Source organism: Camellia sinensis, chromosome 1 (genome assembly GCF_055761805.1).
Source record: "Camellia sinensis isolate YWXY chromosome 1, ASM5576180v1, whole genome shotgun sequence".
Taxonomy (NCBI): domain Eukaryota; kingdom Viridiplantae; phylum Streptophyta; class Magnoliopsida; order Ericales; family Theaceae; genus Camellia; species Camellia sinensis.
In genome coordinates, this window is record NC_138961.1 from 129,501,403 (window position 1) to 129,525,452 (window position 24,050).

At 38.2% G+C, this 24,050-nt stretch overlaps 1 long non-coding RNA gene across 1 annotated transcript; it reads right to left on the reverse strand.

Annotated features, from left to right (window-relative positions):
* Positions 1-16,819: 16,819 nt before the first annotated feature.
* Positions 16,820-19,079, reverse strand: LOC145789954 (uncharacterized). Its single transcript, XR_014328488.1, has 3 exons — positions 19,010-19,079; positions 17,268-17,342; positions 16,820-17,179 (listed from the first exon to the last, which is right to left on the reverse strand). It is a non-coding gene; the product is annotated as an uncharacterized LOC145789954 (long non-coding RNA).
* Positions 19,080-24,050: the final 4,971 nt, after the last annotated feature.

A 24,050-nucleotide genomic window follows, 5' to 3' on the forward strand; every position in this document is an offset into this window, starting at 1 on the left:
GAAACAATACCCGGTGAAATAGGCTCCCTGTGCACGTCTGAGTGTCGTGTCTTTTTGTTTTATCTCGTTTCTTGTTTTGAGTCGTTTCGAGTGTTACTCGATGTGTTTAGGTTGTTTACCTTTTGTCTTCCGTTGTTGAGTCATAGTGCACTGTGTTCAGTTGTAGGCTCAATACCCTAGTCAAGAACTCATCTCTCAATTTCAAAAATAAAATCGTTTTGCGCTCTGAGTGCCATGCCGTTCTCCACATCTGTGCAAAACAAGATTTGTTCTTTCGTAAAACCGCAGGGTTCAACCCAGGTCATGCGGTAATAGTAAAACCAGGACCTATCTGAAGCTATATGGGTTCCAGACTGCAAAGCAAAAGAAATGAGGGAAGATTTGGAGCATCTTAGCATGTTTCAACTTCGGCAATTCCGAGACTGCATTCCAGGTGCACCTTCTCAGGCCTCGCCGTTTCTCTAGAGTATGAGTGTATCTCAACCCCAAGTGTAAGCCTGCTTCAAGTCAGAATGGCAATTAAAGCAGCAGCAGATGTTATCTCTCGCCAATATAGACAGGGTGTCCCCCTTTGAGCTGAGCGTGTTGCCAAGTCGTCCGAGAGGTAAATCAGAGGCACCAGAGTACATATTTGATGCTCCTCTATTGCATAGAATGTCAACTTTCATATACACTTCTGTTGCATGCGTGCCACGCATCATTATGATTCATGCATAGAATATGCTTGCTTTCAATTCTGCATAGAATATGCTTGCTTTCAATATTGCATAGAATATGCTCCTGTTTCATACATGGAAAATGCCCCATACTTGTATAGAAGATGCATTTTATCGCACTTTCTTGTGCATTTTGTCTCACTCGCACTGTCTTGTGCACTTACACTTTGTATCTCGCTTGCACTGTCTTGTGCATCTTGTGGTTGTATCTCGCTCATACTATCTTGTGCATTGCATATCAATCGCGCTATTTAGCGTATAACACTGTTTAGTGCATTTCAAATCAATCGCTCTGTTTAGTGTATCGCACTGTTTAGTGCATTTCAAATCACTCGCGCTGTTTAGCGTATCGCACTGTTTAGTGCATTTCAAATCACTTGCGCTGTTTAGCGTATCGTACTGTTAGTGCATTTCAAAATCAATCGCACTGTTTAGCGTATCGCACTGTTTAGTGCATTTCAAATCACTAGCGCTGTTTAGGGTATCGCACTTTTAGTGCATTTCAAAATCACTCGCGCTGTTTAGCGTATCGCACTGTTTAGTGCATTTCAAATCACTCGCGCTGTTTAGCGTATCGCACTGTTTAGTGCATTTCAAATCACTCGCGCTGTTTAGCGTATCGCACTGTTTTGTGCATTTCAAATCAATCGCCCTGTTTAGCGTATCGCACTGTTTTGTGCATTTCAAATCAATCGCGCTGTTTAGCGTATCGCACTGTTTAGTACATTTCAAATCAATCGCGCTGTTTAGCGTATCGCATTGTTTAGTGCATTTCAAATCAATCGCGCTGTTTAGCGTATCGCATTGTTTAGCGTATCGCACTGTTTAGTGCATTTCAAAATAATCGCGCTGTTTAGCGTATCGCACTGTTTTGTGCATTTCAAATCAATCGCGCTGTTTAGCGCATCGCACTGTTTAGTGCATTTCAAAACAATCGCATTATTTTGTGCATTTCAAATCAATCGCGCTATTTAGCGTATCACAATGTTTAGTGCATTTCAAAACAATCGCGCTGTTTAGCGTATCGCACTGTTTAGTGCATTTCAAATCATTCGCGCTATTTTGCGCATCGCACTGTCTTGTGCACTTTTGCATTTGTAATCACTCGCGCTGTTTAGCGTATCGCACTGTTTTCTGCAATTTACTTTTGCGCTATCCTGCGCACCTTATTTGCATCGCACTGTTTTGTTCATTCTCCCTACTCGCACTGTCTTGCGCACCTTACCTGCACTTGTTAATGCATTGCATTGTTCGCGCTTTCTTATGCATCTTACCTGCACTTGTTAGTGCATTGCATCGCGCTATCTTGCGCACCTTACCTGTACTTGTGAGTGCATTGCATCGCATTGTTTTGTGCATTTAATCTACATCGCACTGTCTTGTGTACCTGCATTGCATTGTCTTGCACACCTCTTTAACCTGCGTTGTCACGCACACTTCACTCGCATTGTTATGCACCCGTTCCTCTTGCATTGTCATGCACTGATTCGGTTGCATTGTTATGCATCGTTCCACTTGCATTGTTATGAATGGTTCTAGTTGCATTGTTATGCACACTTCACTTGCGTTGTTACACGCATTCCACTCGCTTTGTTATGCACCCTTTCAATTGCATCGTTTTGCACGATTCCTACCATTCCGAAACACCGAGATATGTCCCTATGTTTCTCCTTTTTCGAAACACCGGGATACGTCCCTATGTTTCTCTATCTTTCCGAAACACCGGGATACGTTCCTATGTTTCTCCTATTTTTTCGAAACACCGGGATGCGTCCCTATGTTTCTCACTCAATCCGAAACAGCGGGATATGTCCCTATGTTTCTCCTTCTCCGAAGCACCGGGATACGTCCCTATGTTTCTCCATATCCGAAACAGCGGGATATATCTCAATGTTTCTTCTTCTTTGATTAAAAGCGTTTGGAATACGTTCCAATGCTCACACCATTCCGAAACACCGGGATACGTCCCTATGTTTCTCACTCAATCCGAAACAGCGGGATATGTCCCAATGTTTTTCCTTCTTTGGTTACGAGCATTTGGAATACGTTCCAACGCTTATACCTTTCCGAAACACCAGGATATGTCCCTATGTTTCTCCGTCTTAGGTTAAGAGCATTTGGAACATGCTCTAAGGCTTATGCCACTCTTTTTCCTTTCGCGTGCAACGTGTCGGAATCTTGTTTGAGACCTCGGGTGTCCCCAACGGTTGCTCTTAGTGTTCTTCGCGTGAGACGTAGTGAGAATTGAATAATTCTCTTACATCCTTTCTGCATTATAATGTAGCTTGGTTTCTACTTGCTTAAAACTGTTGCATTGTTATGCTTCGTTACAGCTTTCTTTGCATGATCATAAGTTATGTTCAGCATTGTGCATATCATTTGCATCTTGCCCCTGCCTGCGAGCGCATCTCTTTATTATCTTGCTTGTTTGTCCAAGTCTTCGGCCTTGTCAAAAATGGGTCGTCTCTGGGCTTTGACATTCACTCACACCATTTTCTGACTTCCGAGTTCTGTCAAAGAGGGGCAACTGTAGACACCCCATTTTTGACTGTCCTCGGGACTTGGTTATGCTTGCAGATACACCCAACAACTAGTTCGACTGCTCGCCGAGTACTCGACTGTCGCGGCGGAACGTCACCGGTTTGAGCTTCCCGGACCTTGTATCATTTCTGTTCCTTTTTTGGACCTTGGCTAGGTCCTTTCAGAGTGACCTCCTTGGTGCACTGCTGGCCATGGCATGGAACTGCCGGCCATTTTTTTGCTCCTGCCGGCCACTGGTGAAGCCCTGCCGGCCATCAGTGAGCCACTGCCGGCCATTGATGATGGCCGGCACCCCCCTGTCTCAGCTGGTTTTCCTCCAGATCTTTTGAGCCAGCTGGATTTTTGTTATCTCGTGTATGGAGGGATGGAACTCTTTCAAAGCTTCTTGAAGAAGCTTTGCATTGCTTTCTTCTATATAAGCGAGAGGGCTCCCTCTATATCAGAAGTTCTGAGCTTTGGAAGGGCAAAACCTCTCGTTCTCTCTATATTGCTTGAGTTTTGTGCTTAGAGATTGGATTTCCTTGCACTTTTACACTACAACACCTAGATATACACCACCACCATTGAACCAAGCTTCTTGGAAGGTCTTCTTGAGATCTGAAAGTAAGCTTTCACCCCCTGAGATTGCTGGTTTCAAAGAGGGTCTTCAAGGGTGAGCATTTTCTCCATTTTTTCACTTTCTTGCACCTTGCTTTAGCCCTCTTTGCATATTGATTTAGGTTTTGCTTATAACTGAAAAAAGTCTTGTTTTTAAGTGCTTTTTAAGTTTGGTTAAGGTCATTTTGCTATTTGGGGTTTGTAGCCCCCATGCATGCTTTGTTTGGCTTTGTTTTAAGCCATATCTTGAGGCCTCCAAGCTAGCATTGGTTTGCCCTTCCTACCACTGAATAGAGGTGTAGTTTTGAGGTCCTAAATCAGAGAGGGTAGTCCCCTCTCTTTGTGTTCCTCTTTACTTGCATTTTTGGCCTTCCAAAGGACCATCCCTCTATGCATTTTTTAGGCTTGGTTCAGGCCTATTTTTTTGACTTTTAGGACCTTCCTTGGTCCTGTCCATGGCTGGTTTGGTCATGTCTTGCTTGCATCTAGCATGTGTAGTGTAACTCCATCCATAGCTCATCAAAGTAGCATGTGTGCATAGTCTTTGTTGAGTCCATTTCAATCCATTTTTGGTGATGTTTTACCATGCCATGAACTTGTTTTGGGTTTGTTTTGTTACTCCATGCTTGCATGATGCACTTGTAGTGTAAATCTCCTAAACTAGCTTCACATGCTCCATGCCATGCCATGTCATTTAAGCTTGTTTGGTTTACATTCCAACATGTATTTGGTCATCATTTGGCATGTTACGACCCTATCCATAGTTGGTTTAATCATCCTTTGCATGCTCCATATAGGTGTAGAACAAATCATGTTTACTAGCCCTTTGTGCATGATGTTTTGATTCATCATACTAGCATATTTTGGCTTTACTCAAACTTGATTTTATGTTTATTTTGAAGTGTTCTAGGACTATTTTAGGCTGCCATGTCCATACCACTCATGCTTTGTATAGCTATAGCATAAATGCTTAGGCTAGTCTTGGGTTTTGAGGCCCCTACCATGCCATACATGTGATGTTTGCATGCTTTGCCCTCATTCCATATGCTATTTCAGTCCATGAAATGTTGTTGTTCACTTGCATTTGGCATGCCTTGAATGCTTTGTATAGTTTGTGCTTTATGCCTCAAGAATGAGCTTTTGTGCATGTCATTAAGCCAAAGCCTTTGGCTCATCATTTCAGTACATTTTGGGTCCTAATATACCATGATGTAACTCTGTTTTTGGTTGTCCAAGTCATGCCATGATTGGTTCTAATAGGTGTAGTGCATTGCCTCTTTTGTAGCCTTGCATGTCCTATGTTTTAGCATTGTATGCTAGCTTGCTTTGGCTTACTTCCTTGCATGTTTTAGTCTCATATCAACATACTAGGACTGTTTTGGGTTGCCCTTGCCATATCCTTCATGCTTTGTATAGCTTTAGTGTAATTAGCCTTGCAAGCTTTGTGTTTCGGTGATTCGCGCATGCTATGCTTGAGCTATTTAAATGATTTGGCATCATTTATCATCTCATTTCAGTGCATATAGTGTTGTTACGCTTGCACATTTGTCACTTCTTAGGCACTTTTGAGAGTTTCCCTTTTAGGCACCTTTGATGAACCTTTCGCATTTCGCATGCTTAAGTGTGTTGTATGGCTTAATTCATCGCTTTGGCTACTGATTTGGACCTAGTTGAGAGCCGTCCATCTTTGGTGTAAGCCCATCTTACCATGTTGTCGCATGCTTGTTTCATTTCGTATGTTGTCGCATACTTGTTTAGCTTTGCATACCTTGCATGCTCACATGTTCATGTTGCATTTTGTCATGTTGTCCAAGGTCATCACCTCACATCATGCTTATATGCTTGTTGCATGCTTGGTTTAGTTGCATGTTTGCACATTTAGGTCATGTTGCATGTTTTCCATGCTTATGTGTTGCATTGCCTGGATTAAGTGTTAATCCAAGCACGAGGAATGAGGGGCGTTTCATACTTCAAGTGATGGAACGTGTCTCAATTCTCGGTCGCCGAAGCTCTTGATGATTCATGATAGAGTTCTAGGCTTTACTTGCTTTATTTGTGCATTCATTTTCATATTGATTGGCATAAGTTAGATCTTTGGCCATCATGCATCGAGATGCGTGATTGATGGTTGTGGATCCGACTAGGCCTCTCTCTTGATATCTTGAGGTGATTTGGAGTGCCACGGTGCGTACATATCCTTGGGAAACCCTCCCTTCTCTCTATTTTGTGCCTCGTTGCAGTTTGGTGTCGCAGCACACCAGTGGCCGGCAGCCTGTCACTGATGGCCGGCAGTGTGCCACCCTTGGCCAGCAGTGGACCACTTTTGGTAGGCAGTGATCCTTCCATGGCCAGCAGACCACTGGTGACTTGCCCTGCAGTGTTTTGGTAGGATCCAGCAACAAGCACTGGAAGACACCCTGGAAACAGAGCCTCTAAAGAGCAACCGGAAGGCGTTTCGAGGCGAAGAACCGAAGCGAGCATGCATGCCTCCCTTCTTCAAACAGAGCTGGAATAGCACCGTTTACTGCTTTCCCTACCTGCTTGTTGTCATTCATTAATTAGTTAATTGATTGGTTAATTAATTAAGTTGTGTAATAATTAGTTGTAGCTAGTTATTCAATTTGGTTCTGTAATAATTAATTAGCTTGTGAGTTAGTTAATTAGGTGGCTTGTATTATTTATTCAGTCCCTCCGAGTGAGGGCAAATTCGTAAGAAGTGTGGGTGCGTGTGTGCATGTCTTCCAACCCCATTTTTTTCTCCTTTTTATTTAACTACTTATAATGGTTAGATTTAGGGCATATTTCAATTAGCATACCTTATGTTATGCATGCGTGCATTCATTTCATTTGTCTTGTATGCACCGGGCTCAGCACATCATGCTAACTGCATCGTATTTCAATTCCGATTTGAGTACATATATTAATTGCATCTCAAATGTCATCTTAGAGTAGTCGAGCCTATTTCTAGTTGCATTCTGTATGTATTGCATTAGCCATTGCTAACATGAACTAGGATCATGCATTTGATTACTAACCAGTTTCTGTTTTGGCTTGGAATACAATGTAAGTATTTATGCTTTAGCATCTCGCATGAGTGTGAATGTTAACATGACAGCATGCTTACCATGTGGCTATATGCTTATGTGATGAACTGCTTGAATGCCTGTTGGTGAAGGTTGGATTACTTGAATTGGAATAATTCATTGAAATCCTTATATTAGCCAACTTGCGAGTAACAAACTTCAAACATTTCCAAACAAACAGATATGCAATGCTTTGTTCCAAATTAGGTGATCTAGTCTATACTTGTATGCTGTGCGCATCACATAGTAATTCTAGCTAATTAACCGGAATAAAAACTCATAATGTTTTCAAAACTCGATATCATGGTTAGTAGAGGTCGATCTTTGATCGGGCGAGCGGGGGTGCTCACGAAGTGACCTTCCCCAATCGTACCCATGTTCGCGAGCCGAGACAACTTTGGTGATGACGGACACGTGGCCTTAGGCAACGAGTCAGGGTTTCCTAAATTTCCCAAAGTAAAATATTTAGGTGGCGACTTTATATCTGGCAAAGTAGTCCATGTTTGACACTTCTTTCAAAAAAATCTGTTTTCAAAAACGATTTGCCGGATTTGGACTCTTTGATGATTCATCGGTCTTGCATTGCACTCTGCGAGATTAGATACAGGACCGTGACTTTAAGTCCTAAACTGTAGTGAGCCCAATGAACAAAACAGGACGGGATTTCCCTCCTGGGACGTTCGGGGACGTCTACACCATGAGCTACCATATCAATTGAATCCACGAAATTACATACCCAACTCAAGAATTAAGAGTTGATTACTCACCTAGGACCTTCAATTTTTCCAAATCTTAGCTAATTCTTGAGTTTATCTTCAAGATTCCCAAGTTTCTTGATCAAAACTTCATTTGCCTTCACTCTCTCTCTCTCTCTAAATTCGATTCTCTCTTTTTCTAGAGAGCTAATTTTAGCCAAATGAACTAAAAGAGAGGAATTGAGTGTGAATGAGCCTATTTATAGGCTCTCTTAATCACATTTCATTAACACTAATTCATTGAGCACTAACTCATAAATTTAATCTATTTAATTTGACCCGAATCAATTTTCAATTAAATTTTACCTAGGCTCTAAAAATTACGCTAATCACAATGTCGTAGTCAATTTCGGTTTATGTGGCCGACAAGGCCTTCAATTTTCAGTTTATAACAGTAAGTTGAACAGATATTCCTACGGTGAACAGATAGAAATTTAAAACCACATATATTCATATAAATGGCACACAAAATCATATCAAACACATAATCACAATCACAATTAAGATCAATTAGTATAATATGAAACAGGGTTATCACAGAAGTGAACACTCTAACCATACTGAAATCATAACAAGTGGTCCTACCACTCAAGGTCGTGTTCCTGCACACCCCAAGCTTAAAAAAAAAAAAAAAAAAAAAAAAAAAAAAAAAAAAAAAACGGCTTGAGAACACTCTAACCACATTGAAATTGTGAGAAGAGGTCCTGAGAAAACCACTCAGGGTCGCATTCTTGCATGCCCTGAGATAAAAAACCACTCGTGAACACTCTAACCACGCTGAAATCGTGAAAAGAGGTCTTGAGAAAACTACTCAGGGTCGCGTTCCTGCACGCCTTTTGATAAAAAATCGATTAAGAACATTCTAACCACGCTAAAATTGTGAGAAGAGGTCTTGAGAAATCGCTCAGGGTCGCGTTCCTGCATACCCTAAGATTAAAAAAAAAAAAAACCACTCGAGAACACTCTAACCATGCTGAAATCGTGAGAAGAAGTCCTGACGAAATGTAATGATGCGACAGATGCAAAGAGTATAATGAGATTGTGCGATAGATGCACAAAGTAGTATAATCGTGCGATAGATGCATGGTGTGGTATGTGTGACAAGCGATGTAGTGGAAGATGCTAAGAAAATACAATAAACAAACAAAGCGGTGTTTTAAAAAGCACCTTATAGGGCTAGTGGCAATGAACCGCTCTGCTCTGACGAGGATCTCCCCTCTTGTGTTTTCAAACTTCTACCTTCAACTCACAGTTCAAAGGTCCTCAAATGTTGACAAGGATATGGAAGCCACGGATGCCGCTTTTCTTACTAATCATACTTATAACTTTCCATATTCTCCAATGGGGTGACAGACTAGGTTGATTCAATATCCAGAATTAAGGTGCATACACGCTACCTCAATCTATGGGGATGTCATACAGATTTCAGGCCGAGAACACACCCTTGGGTATTTAAAGCAAGCTTTAGTCTCGGAAATCCTGAACCTTTGTGTTCTAGGCATCACCATTCAAACTCTAGTTTCCACTGTTGCAGTTGGTCTCTTAGGAACTCATTGCAAACATAGCCAAGACGCCTCTAGTGGAGAATAGTATTCAGGAAAAGCATTTAATCGCCGTTTTGACTTGAAGCTGACTTGAGCTCGATGTCGAAGTACACTCATACTCCAAAGAAATGGCGAGACCTGAGAAAATGCATCTAGAATACAATCTCAGAAATTGCTGAAGTTGAAACAAACTCAGATGCTCCAATTTTCTCTTTTCTCTCTTGCTTTGTAGTTCGAAACCTATGTTGCTTCAGATAGGTCCTTGCTCTGTTACTGTCTCTTTTGATCGGGGTTGGACCTTGTAGTTTATGAAATAAATTATTCTGTTTTGCACATCATGTTGGGAATGACATGGCACTCTAAGCACAAAATGACTTAAATTGGAAATGAGTTCTTAACCGGGTATTGAGCTTACGACTAACCAAAGTACACCATACGACTCAACAAAGGTAAAACAAAGAAAAAAACCTGAACGCACCTATGTATACTTACCAAAATCAAAACGACACAAAACAGGACTCAATACAAAAAAAAAAAAAACAAAAAAACCCACAAACACGACACACAGATGTTTGCTACTGGAGAGCGACCTCTTGGTTCATGAGGAGCCCATTACTTCTCCAGGTATTGTTTCCCACCCTTTTTTATTTATGGTTCTCGCATCACTTTGGCACTCAATCTCTATTTCTCTAAAAAGCCCTTTACTTACTTTTTCTCTTAGTGCACGTCTCTCTATTCTTTAATCTCTCTTATTTTTTATCCATTCCCAGGTGTGGTTGATGGATAAGTTGGAAATTGTGAAACCTATGAGGAGGTTGAATATCCAGCTCTGTTTCAAGTTTGTCCTTCGCACTTGGCTCGATTCCTCAATGATTGGAGGATGAGAGAGTTTTCGACCCTTGTGGCTAGCTTCAGTTGTGCCCTTTCTGGCGAGTGTGTTGATATTGGGGAAAAGATAGAAAACTAGACCCGAGTGTGCCCCTAGTTCATCACTTTGACCATATTTTTTGTTTTTGGCTTTTGCTAAAACAATTTTGACCAATGCGAGAGTTTAGATTAACTTGCTTGTTCAACTTTCTATTTTGAAATCATCTAAGTCAGGCTGTGAGCACTGAAAATTTTCTTTTTTTGGATCCAATAAATGGTCTGATTTTGGAAAAATGGAATAATTTTCGAGAAAAATAGTCAACTTCACTAGAAATTCTCAAAAATTGTTTTCACAAATGGCCACTACCCGACCACCGTGGAATTAACTCTTGAGATGCACAACCTTAAATCGGAACTTGATATGTCTTGGAGTTTAATCTTTTATCAGAATAGGACATCGAATTTGAACAAAGATGAGCCAATTAGATGTGGATAGGATAATCGAGTTAAAGAAGGATTTGCCAATCAACACGGATGAGAAAAGCAGGGTGAAACTGGTTGGGGCTGAACTTTAGGATGAAGTTGCCTACGCATCTCAAAGATGGAAATCAGGCCTTACGTAGTTCCCTGGTAAGGTGCACTCGAGTATTAACTCTCTCCTTTTATGCTCTAACTTTTGCCAAGACTGCCCTTTCGGATTTTCAACCTTGTGAGCTCCATTTTTCTTTTTCTATTCACTTTTCTCTTTTTTTTTGTTTCTCTTTTTTCATTTTTCTTCTTTTCTTTTTTTTTTCTTGCACTAACTTTTTTCTGGGTCGTCCTTCTGGGTTCTCGGCCCAACGAGTCTCTCAAGGATAGAAAAGTTTAACTTGTCCATGTTGATCGATATTGAGATCTCTAAGCCATTTAAATCCATGAGAATAGCCGCTGTTCTTGACCAAATAGTCTTTGAGAACGTAAGGGCCCATCCAATTGGGTCTGAATTTGCCCCTAGTGTCATGGATGAGAGCTTGATTGTCCTTCAGTAATAAATTTTGGCCTCTCAGATTCTGGGATTTGGCTTTCTTGTCGGTCTCCATTTGCTTAAGAAATGACCCAGTTTTGAATCTTCAATCACATTTGCTCTTTTTTGCCCCTAGTTCAAGGTTTGCTTCTCATCCAGCTATGCAAGCTTCCTATTTTGGTTGATCATTGAACATTCTAAATCAAGGTGCAAGGTTTGAAAGCAATGCGGTCAAGTCTTGAGGCTAAGAGTGATCCTATGATGTACAACCTCAAGATCAAGTCCAAGCATTTCTTCGTAGGACCATACAAAAACAATTTTGAAATCTTTTAATAAAACGACTCATTGCTCGTGCTTCTCTAAAAATAATGTAGAACCAATCTAGACCAAGCTAGGATCCTTCTCAGTACCTACATTAACAGACATGATCTCATTCATAAAAGGCTTTAGTACACCTCTTTTCCTCTCAGTCGATCAAATTTTGCAAATCCCAAGAAAATCCTTCCTCTTTGTTTTTACCACAGTTTTGGAAAAAGTTTTGAAAAACTTTGGTCAATGCAATGATTTAAAAGCTCAAAGAAGTAGGTGAAAATGACCGCAATTTCATTCAGAATTTTTTGCTCGAGCTGGCTTACTGATAGAGTGAAAAAGACAAACAAAACAAAACAGTGTTGTCTAGTTAACACCCCCGAAATCACCAAACTCTGGCGCAACAAGACTGACTCAACACCTAGTTCAAAAAGCAAAATAAAACAACATTTTCAATTTGCTAAAATCAATTTGTGCCATCCATCATGTCTAGAGTAAAGTGAGCGTCATCAGCAGGTGGTTCATCATCAGTCGTAGAACCAGCCACATTATCCTCCAAGTTCATTGATCTAGCGCCGATAGACTTTGTAGGACCTGGTGAGGCGATAACCTTGTTGTCAATCAAATGTTGAACTTCATGGCAAAAGCGAAAACAATGGTCAGTGTCATGGCTGAGTTAGTGATGGAAAGCGCAATACTTGGTAACACCATGCCTAGCTGGAAGGCAATCAGGGAGAGGCTGAGGGTCAAAAGGTTTGAGATAGCCTTGTCCTATAAGGATTTGGAGAGCTTTGGACAAGGTCATCTAAAGGGGATTGAAAGTGCAACCACTAGTCTTGGGAGTGTTGACAGATGAGTGGGCATGCGTTGACTGGTTTACCCCCTAATTCAAAATGCCCCCAACCTGAGCAACAAAAGTGTCATCTATAGTTTTTGCAACAACTACAAGCACTTGTTGCTTGTTCAGCCTTTTGACCTTCAAAGCCTCTATAGCCCACCGAAGATGCGCATAAGGATCAATACTTGCCCCGACCTTGTTCTTGCCACTTGCTTAAGCTTTTCCATAAGATTGGGTGGCTATATTAGAGCAAGGCCCATTTGTTGTTGACATTTCATCACCCAGATTTGAAATGGCTTTGGGTTGGCCCTTTCAAATTGCAGCTCACCGCAAGATTGGACAGCTTTTTGACCTGAAATTCCTAACATGTGATGTAGTCGATGATGGAGCCAAGATCCCGAAGCTTAAATCTGTCACAGTTCTCTGAAGATCTTCAATCATACTCAACAACGGCTTAGATGTAGTGGGTTTAGCCATTGGTGCCCGCGGTGTATTTGCTGGGCTTGATATGATTAGGGTTCAAATGCATCCATCATACACAAGTGCATACTTTCTAGAATGAACACCTCAGGCTTAGGTAAATGGGTTAGGGTGATGTATATACTGGGGTTGTAGGCGGATGACAGTCTATGGATTAGGTTAAGGTGTGGAGGTAATGGGTTAATGGTGGCATGAGGTCTTTTTGGTGGAGCTATGATCTCTTCGTCAATAAGATCCTCAATCTTATGACGGAGGCGAATGCAACGGTTTGTATCATGACCACGTTGTTGATGATAAGAACGTTATTTAACGGGGTCTTGTCTTGGTGGAAGAGGACCTGGGAGGGGTTGGGGTTCTAGGAGCTCTGGATGTCCTTTTTCTAGTAGCATTTCCAAAGCTTAAGACAGAGCCATGTAAAGAGGATGGAAGTTTCAGGCTTGGGGCCAAGTTGAAGTGGTTGGTTTTAGGCTATTATCAGCAAAATGGTTTTTGATGGGAATGGTGACAATGTTTAGTTCTGAGCATTTCACAACTGTGTTGTCACTGGTAGTAACATTGGAACTGTGAACAACATTCTGCCTTATAGGATTATTGCCTTCCACAATGCTCCATTGTCTGATGGCATCCTCGATTTGAACCCCAATTTCATGGAGGTTCTTAAAATTGAATAATGGGAGGACTATCAATTTTTGCAATAACCATTCATGCAAATTTCTAACAATTATACGAACTTGCTCTTTCTTTGGAGGCCTGTTTGCCATCATAGCCGTCTTTGCCCTCCATCAAGTAACAAACTCTAAGAAGCCCTCCTTCGGTTCCTGACGCGTTGTCTTATGATCATGTGTTGTGACCTCGATCTAGGTGTTGTAGGACTAATGGGTAACAAAGGATTCGACCAACTCCTCCTAACTTTGTTTCATAGAGTCCTCCAATTTAGCATACTAGATGGCAGCTATACCAAACATGGTCCTGCCAAATAACGATAGCTTCTGAATTCTGGTCAAACCCATTGGTCATAGGATATCAAAAAACAGACGCAGATACACCATTGGATCTCTAGAGCCATCGAAGCGGTCAATATACGACATTTTGAACCGTTTTGGAAAAGTAACGGTGGCATCAGTATACCCGTCCTCAACACCTGGGATAGAGTTAACCCCCTGCGCCTACTTGAACAGTTTTTCAAGCTTATTGACTTTGAGCAGGGTCAGATCAAACTTGAACTCAAAAGGTGCCTCAGTCTGGTGAACTGGAGCTCTAGACATTTGGACTTGGATAGGATCTTCTTGGATGGGAAGAATAGGAACACCCTCAGCCGGTGGATCCTGAGCAGTATTATTTGCAGTGGTACCGGGCATAAGAGTAGCCATGTAAGGGCATAAGAAGCAGAAGCCGCAGCTGGTTGTTGTTGTTGTTGTTGTTGTTGTTGCAACCTATTCGTGCCCTTGGTTTGACAGGCCAGGTCGTGCTGGAGTGAATCCACTAATTGCTACAATCGGATTAGTAAGTCCTCTAGATTGATGATGGATATTGCACCATTATTGGAGTAAAAGACTCTGCTTGGAGTGTGCTTGGGGTGAACTGAATAGAGGTGATCTAACTGGTGAACCCTATCTAGCCCTTTTTCACCTTGCCATCGGCAAAAGTGAAGCAAACACTGGCTGCCCTTGAACTAAAATACGGCTGGCTGGGAGGGTTGCGAGTGGGAGAGTTACGGGGCAGCGAGTGGGAGGGTGGGGGGAGACGGGGAGAGGCAGAGATCGGGTGGAGGGGGAGAGGCAGCGAGCGGGAGGGTGGGGGGAGAGGGGGAAAGGCAGAGATCGGGTGAGAGAGAAGGAGAGAGGTAGCGTCTCTGCGAAAGGGGGGAGAGGGGGAGAGGCAGCAAGTGGGAGGGTTTAATATATGTACGTACATATTAACTGTTTCAATCCCAAAAGATTCTGTATATTGTTGTTCTCAGTGCTTATCTATATATGGAGGTCTATCTTGTTGTTTAGAAAATCGGTACAACAAAATCGGCTTGGTGAGAGAGAAGGAGAGAGGTAGCGTCTCTGCAACAGAGAAGAGATAAAGATGGAATGGGGAAGAAGACGTGGGTAGGTGGGAGAGAGCAGAGAAGGTCTGAGCGGGAATCAAATTGATCTGCACCCTTAATATATTTTTAGGATTGATCTTGGCCATTCAAATGAAGTGTATCTCTGATACATTTTATATATTTTCAAAAATCGTTCTGTCTTATTATATAGATTTTTTTATTTTTTTATTTCTCCGGGAATCTTACTTAGTACATTCTACACACATGATCAATTGTATGTGGGATCCTATAATTTGCATCTTTTGTGTTCCAAAACTGGAGAATTGTTTTCCTGGTTTTTTGCTTATTGTTAGATGGATTGGGATTGTTTGTCTTTCAGGAGTTGCTGACAGTTTAACAACAGCTTGCATGAAGATGTGAATCAGTGACCTTCCTATAAAATTAGCTTCAAGGACTGTCCATGTTTGGTTATTACCGGTGCATAGTATTTGTGACATTTTTGTTTAAAAATCATGTAGGAGTGCACTTTCTTTTTATTCAAAATTCCCATTTTAGGATGGAGAAAAAGATTGAGGAGCAGTGGAATGTATCTCATAATTTACATATTAATAGACCATATCCGTAGTTCCTCTGTGATTAGTGTTTGTTTGTTGAGCAATAGGTTGCACATGAGAAATGCGGGGGCATGGTCTCCCCTCTATTACTCCGTTCTTTTGTTTCTATTTCTATTATATGTATATACTAGCGTATGCATGTTGTTCTAGATTTTTTGTCGTTTGCATTTCTAAATTTGATATCATAAGAATATGTACAAGAATCCAATTCCAGATTACTTTTTTATGACCTCTCTTATAGATTGGTGTACTGAAATATTATAAATGATTTGTCTTTAGGATTCACTAAATTCTAATGGGTTCCTTATTTTAATAGTCCGATATACACACATATAAAAATACTAAGAAACTTGAACGGATCTTATGAAAGGGTAGATCTGGAGCACATGAAGCAGAAAATTGGAGAGGAAAAAAAATAAATGATTTTCAATTTGAAGAGCTTTGAGTTTATAAAAATTGAAAGAAAATCTACTAATGTTGAAATGTTCATTCGTAGGTAAGATGTATCTCATAGATGAAAGAGAATGAGTGGTGAATTAATGGACAAAGTGTGGGTTCTGTGTTTTTAACCATTAAATTGATTTTTTTTTTTTTGATGTCTCTGTTCTGTTTGTTCTTTTATTTATATAGATTTTTTTTTATTTATTTATTTTTAATGTAGCTTATGGATTTGGATTTAATTTTTTAAAAAGTTTTAGGTTTGAAATAATGGTTGATCTTTATAAAATAAGTTTTGATTTTAGAAATATATTTTTATTTTCAGTTGGATTTACGAAATGGATTTAATTTCTTAATGGAAAATGAGTGTTGATTTTTTATGATTTTGAACAAAGTTTTTGAAATGGATGTTGATTTTTTTTTTGATTTAACAAAATCAAATCACAAATTTAAGATAAAATAGAGTGAAAAAAAATACAGAGAGAGGAAGATCGAACAAAGGAAATAAAGGGTTTGTTATTTGAGCACTGAGAGGAGATGTAGTGTTTGTTAAGAGATGAGAGAGGATGAGAGGAGGAAATGAGAAAGGGAGACGTTACAGAGAGAGAGAGAGAGAGAGAGATAAGTATTTTAAATATTATACTTTTTTAGATGGTGAAATTCTATAAAAAGTTTAATAAAAATTTCAAATACAAATTAATATTTTGATTTAAAATTTTACTAATGAATTTGATAAATTATATTTTAACTTAAACAAACCGCCATTGTATGATATCTTAAATTGATTTATTATAATTGATTTCTATAACAATGAAATTATTATCATTTTGAATTGATTTTTTTGTAAAAGATGTGATACTAATATTAATAATTTATGTTAATTGATTTTTTTAAAATATGTGTATCAATATTATTTATGCCGTGCCTTCAGGCACGGGCATATGCTAGTAAATAAATAAATAAGAAGAAGGAGGAAGATTTCCATATGAAATAGACCGGTTAAAGATTCTAATAAAAAACATGAAAAGTGCTCAAAACTGAAAATGAAGAATGAAAAATGAAAATCTAGAGAGCAGGTATGTCCATGTGAATATATATATATATATGCATAGATAAACAGAGTACCCTATCTTCTCAAACAATTAATTTATGAAGATAAGTAGACTAAGATATCAAGACTTTCTTTAAATAAAATTAAATAAAAAGAAATAAAAACAACATAAAATTGGTAATATAGGGCTTACAGAGGATGATAATTCCAGCAACCCATTTGCCAGTTCTTTCTCGGATTGCCGGTTGGCCTTGCAAATCAACACTTCCATCAAGAGTACACTCTTCTTCTTCTCCCTTGAACTTACCCTAAAATCCCAACAACATTTAAAAAAAAAATAGAGGAAAAAAATTAAATCAGATAGTTTAATTTCAATTCTTTTTTCCTTTCCCTTACATCCCTTTTGCCTTTTTTTGCCCCACCATTTCCTCCGATTTCTTTTCTCTTTTTGGGGGTTTTGAGAAAGAAAACCTAGAAAAATTAAAATGAGAAACCACAATTATTCCCAAAATCAACCGGGCAAAATAGAAAAGAAAAGAAAAGAAAAAAAATGGTGTCAATTTAAATTCATACTGATTATGCAAAGTAATCCCAACACTATTTAAATTTATTATAAATTTAATCCCAATGCGGATTAAATTGAAGTTTAATCCCAACACTATTGAATTTAATCCCAACAATATTTAAATTTAAATTTATTCCCAACACTATTTAAATTTAATCCCAACACTATTTAAATTTAGATTTAATCCCAACACTATTTAAATTTAAATTTAATCCCAACACTATTTGAATTTAATCCCAACACTATTTAAATATTTTTTAATCCCAACACTATTTAAATTTAATCCCGAGATGTAGATTCCTCTATAATATTGTTCATTTGGTAAAGAACAATCAACTGACTGCCAACACAATACAATCATTACAGTCACAAACATATTTATAAATAAAAAAAATTAAAAAATAAAAAGCATAGATCAGCTGGGAAGAGTCAAACACAACTGTCACCCCAATCCATTTTGATAGCAGCAGCAACAGCAAGCTCATGAAAAAGGAAGACACTCGTCTTCACAACAACAGTTGGGATGTGATAACCACAACACCAAAACCATGTTCCCAAAATGTTTTCTGATAATAAAATTTGAAACTAACCGCATTTCCTTGTATCACATTGTTATCCCAAATTAACATTTGAAATTAACCACAACACCAAAACCAAGAATACTATACACAACTCAAAAGCCTGAGAAAATTAACTCTTTTCATCATAACAAATAAATGTATAACAATGGTAATGATTTTGTGTTGTAAACAGCACTCTAATTTACATTGCATCATTCTGTGAAAAATTACAATAGGAAGGATACAAACTCAAGTATTACAATTTCTATCCTTCGGATAGCAAACAATCGAAATGTGGCTAGAGTGAAAGGGAGATATATTATGATGCAGCACTATTTCATGAAATATATTATGAAATATAAGGAAGCTAGTTAAATATTTTTTAATCCCAACACTATTTCATTACAAAAATTCAATTAAATCAAAAACAGTTCACCAAACAAAACACCAACCTTTTTACCTGTTTTCTGAAAACAAAAACAGAAAATGAAAACAAAAACAGGCCTGTGGGATTGCAAGGCTTGCAATGGTGAGACCAGAGATGACATCAGACCTTAGAAGATTTAGACTATAATTGGGTCCCCATTGAAAAACAGGGAAGAAAAATTGAAGACCAAGAAGCAATTAAATTTGAACATTCACGTCACCAAAGAAGATAAAATAAAAAAAAAAAAACAAAAACAAAAACCTAGATTATAGTAATCTAAATTCAACCAACTAAATGTGAGAATTAACATTATGATGGAATGATCGTTATTCCGTTCTATCTTCATTCTAGTGAACCAAACACTACCTTAACATCTCAAACACATGCACAAAGATGGTATTTTGATGGCTTTTTGTAACCTATCACTAATATTTATCATTCAATACATGCATTCGAACTAACCTACACATGCTGATGCTGGTGAAGTAATAAGGAGAAAGTTTCATCAACTTTAATGAAAAAGACAGAAGTGAAACAGGTAATTATGATACTATGAAATCAACATATCAAAATTGCGAAAACTAACCATTTTTAAAACTTCTAGGAATGGTGCTCTGATATGAGAATCGAGCTTCCAAAAGGTTATTCTGACCACACCAAACAATTAATTAATTAATTAATTAATTAAAATAAATCAAACATAGCTCTAAACAATAAATTAAGAATGAATTTCTAGTTGACTACAGCTTCAAACCAGAAATTTTTTTTAATTTTTTTTTTTTTTTAAAATAGTAGGAAGAGCATCTCCAATCCTTCTTAAAGAGCTAAAAAAGCGATCCAATCATTTCATCAAACTTGTATCAAATCAAAAGAATAAGACCAAATCCTTGGCCAAATTTCTAATAGTCACACACTTCAACTCAAATTTGATGAAATTATAAAAAGAGAACAGATTTCAGTGTTAAATAACTGATCAAGCTTTTAACCATATTTTCACTCAAATTTGATGAGGGGAAAAAAAAGGATTGGATCAAGATTACAAAAACCCAATTGGAATTTCGAAAAATAACACACACATACACAAAATATCAAAGAATGATTATTGATTTTCTTTACTGTTTGCAATCAAAAGAAAAACCAAGAACTAATGAAATTTACAGTAATACAGGAATTGAGAGAAAGGAACGTACAGATCTTTGCTTTAGCTGAATTAGGAGAAGAACCCTAAAAAATTGAAACACCAAGAAGCAAGTTAAATTTCAAGCAAAGTCTGAAATCACAATTCAAAGCAAACTCAAAATTGCAAGAGAAGAAACGAACCTGGAGAGCTCCAATCAGGGTTCGAAGCAAAGAGAGAAAGAAAACACGGCAGCGGCGGCTGGCTGGGAGGGTTGCGAGTGGGAGGGTTGCGGGGCAGCGAATGGGAGGGCGGGGGGAGACGGGGAGAGGCAGAGATCGGGTGGAGGGGGAGAGGCAGCGAGCGGGAGGGTGGGGGGAGAGGGGGAAAGGCAGAGATCGGGTGAGAGAGAAGGAGAGAGGTAGCGTCTCTGCGAAAGGGGGGAGAGGGAGAGAGGCAGCGAGTGGGAGGGTTTAATATATGTACGTACATATTAACTGTTTCAATCCCAAAAGATTCTGTATATTGTTGTTCTCAGTGCTTATCTATATATGGAGGTCTATCTTGTTGTTCAGAAAATCGGTACAACAAAATCGGCTTGGTGAGAGAGAAGGAGAGAGGTAGCGTCTCTGCAACAGAGAAGAGATAAAGATGGAATGGGGAAGAAGACGTGGGTAGGTGGGAGAGAGCAGAGAAGGTCTGAGCGGGAATCAAATTGATCTGCACCCTTAATATATTTTTAGGATTGATGTTGGCCATTCAAATGAAGTGTATCTCTGATACATTTTATATATTTTCAAAAATCGTTCTGTCTTATTATATAGATGTATCATCAAACAAACACTTCACAAATGAGCTCCAACTAATTTTTGTTAAGTAAAATCATGCAATCAAACGGCAACAAATTGCTAGAAAAAAATTAGTTTGTCTGGTAATATGGCACTGGAGTAATTCAAATTCTTTAGCATTGTATTACCGAAAGCTATCAGTGTAAAGAGACAAAGCTGAAAGGGTTTGAAGAATTTTTAGTTTAGGATTCGTTTGGATAGTATAATGAGTTTAACGAGAATCACATTTTTTTTTTAGTCGTGTAATAAAGTAGAGGATGCAAATAGATATACTAGTGGTATAAGTAGAATAACTCTTTTAAAATTGTAAACACAAAACGTGTTAATCACAAATCACCCTTCCATCCAAATCTAACTAGTTGCATTTTTTAATTTATATATAATTTTTCTTGTAATTTTAATAGAATAGGATTCGCTACAATGTTTTATAAAATCATTTACTAATTTCCTATTTCATCAGTATTTTATAATATATATTGAGATGATCTCTAACTATTTCAAATTATAATTAATAATATCAATTTTAATAACTTAATTATACAATATATATATATATATATATATGTGTGTGTGTGTCACTTATTTTATTTTTTATTTTAAAAATTAAAGAGATATGCATACTTTTTATTTACTTGATTAGGTCAACTAACAAAATGACTTAAAATGATGGTCTAATAAGTTAAATACAAGTTCTAATTCATAGTTTAAAATTTTAGAAAAGAATGAAAAAATGACTTGGTAGATTTATGTAATGTTATCCTCTATGAAATATTATTTTCACAATGTTTGTGTAAAAAATTAAGTCAATTTTTTTATATACACACCTCGGCCTCTTAAATAATATTTCTGGCTCCGCCCTAAGTGCAAGGATAATAGTGTTTTAGACTTCAGGAAGATACCTACCTTACCACAAAGTATATTTTGACCTTAACTGCTCACCTAAACTACTATTACAAAATTATATCATGGTTGACTATGATAGAAAATCCTAAGCGCCTTACATTACCACTGAGTATATTTTGATATTAACTACTCACCTAAACTATCATTACAAAATTATATCATGGTTGACTATGATAGAAAATTCTAGTCCGATTTTAATATCTATGATTTTATTTATGTAAAATTTTTGATATAGTTATTAGATATACTGGTTATCTCTTAATCTGATTTTTTTTTTCTTTTTTTTTCAAGTTTATTTAACTATTTGGATTTCAGAATATTAATGTCATGTTTAGAGAATGAATTTAGATAGAAATTTGAAAAAGAAAAGTAAAAAAAGAAAATATATGAGAAATGTAAGTAAAATGTAGTATAGTACATTATTCATATTTTACCTAATATATATATATATATATATATTTTTAAATTCTTATCATAGATTTATAATCTAAATACAATCCAATAAATTGTGGCTGGAACAGCAGTACCATAACACGCAACTTCAATCCGAAAATCACAACTCAGTCAAATCGTATGTGAAATCAAATTAAAGATTAAGTTTTGTGCAATGAATTACCTCAAAGAAAGAAAGAAAGAAAGAAAGTACCACACACTTTCAATTTGTGAAAAACTAATCAATTTATTTGATTTGAGTTTTTTGAATTATGTTTTTTGAAAATTGAATTTTTTGATTTTCATATTTTTTTGATTTTAGTGAATATTTTTAAAATTTTAAACATTTTTTTATATTTTTTTAGATGCACCTTATTTAGATGTATCTAAAAAATAAAAAATTTATGAAAAAATATTTTAAAAAATTAATAAATACATAAAAATACAAAAAATATATTGAATTCTCGTATTTTTTTTGTATTTTTGGTATTTAGTGAATTTTTAAAAGTTTTTTCACAAATTTTTTACTTTTTAGATATATTTATGTTAGGTATGATTAAAAAGTAAAAAAAAAAAAATTGCTTAAAATATTAAAAAAATTCAGTAAAAACAAAAAAATACGAAAAACAAGGAAATAGAGTTTTTTGAAAAGTGTTTTTGAAAAAATGGAACCAAGGAACCATGAAAATAAGTTATATGAAGGCAAATTTAGTTAAAACATTTTTATTGGATCCTTTATTTTGTGAAGATAACAGTTTAATTTGTTTATTTTTCATAAATTTCTTAAGGAGAAAACACATAATTAAGTAAAAAAAAAAGTAAATATATATATATATATATATATATTTTTCTTTCTTAGATAATGAGAAGGAGATTTGCGCCGAACAAGTGGGCCGAGTTACGGCAAGGTGGGATATGGTGTTGGGCCCTGCGAGTGCCAAAGACCCTGTGCTTGACCGAACTAAACCAACGCGACTTCCCAGCCTATTACGTTAGGCCGGGCAGACCGTCGACCAGAATGCGGAGGCAAGCAGACGTTCGACTGAGCTATGATTCTACGGAACCCGATATTTGGTTAGAACCGCACGGATGTGTTGGGCCGAGCGACAGACAGTCCGGACTAACGTAGGGTCGAGATGTCCTACGAGATATTAGGGTGAAGCCGAGATGACGAACCATGCATCTTGTGCCCAGTCAATTTAGATGGATCGGTTTTGATATAGCTCGGCCGTTCCTGTCCGTTGTAATCTGTCTCTCTCAGTGATGGCCCGGTTGAGTAAGCTACCTGGACTAGTGGTAAAGAAAGGGAAATACACTCCTGGTATGCGTCAATACCGTTTGGCGGTTTTACAAACACTGTTTGGAGGTTTTGGTCTCTACACGTGCAAGGAAGGTAGAGGAGAGCATAGCCACCTGCCTAGAGAAGGACAACAGAGGTAGTGCACCCACAATCTCTGAGGCTGCATGGCCAGCCTAGAAAAGGAGAAACATGAAGACGTTAGAGGTAAGCAATCTGAAGGAATTCCCAACTCTCTCTCTCTCTAGAGTGTTCTCTCTATTCTTCTTCTTCTTCTCTAAGTGTGTTGACTTGATCGTTGGAGGGTTTATTCGGCAGCACACCGCCAAGCTGCTCACTATCTTTTGGTTTTCAGGTTAAGCGACGTTACATGAAGCTTGGGTTTAAGGAGTACAGAGAACTGAGAATATTTCACCCTCGTACAATTGGCGTCGTCTGCGGAAAAAACTTTAGCAGACAAACCTTGCTCTTCGAGCTTCTTCAACCGTTTCCCATGGCAAACAATGATAAAACACCGCTGTCTGTTGTCGACGGTATCACACCAGAGTCTGTCCGACGGAGAGATGGCCCTCTTGCTATTCCAACTATGGCGGGCCTGGAGACCTCTTCCAGAGGTGCGCGAGTCAAACGCACAAGGAGAACTGAACATTCCAAGAGTCCAGAGGGTCGCCGACGACGAGAAGAGTCACATGCTCAGTGCCTGGAGCACAAACTCAGAGACCAGGACGCCCTCATTCGGAAGATGGCGGCCGAAATGGAGACGTTGAAGTGCCAAATCAAGGGGAATGGTGTTGCTGGAGTGGGCAACCACGATGAGCGCACCCCACCTCGTTGCTCTGAGAGTCATCGCTAAGATGAGATGCCCTCTCTCTCTATCACTAGAAGCTTTGGAGTTGGAGACTCCGACCCACTAATGGAGAGATCTTACACTCGTGACAGCAGTTATCGTCTCTCGCGTCCGTCAACGACGTCGAGATACTCTTACTCCGCTCGTTTAGGGGACTTGAGAGATGTGTTAGAGGAGCGAGCT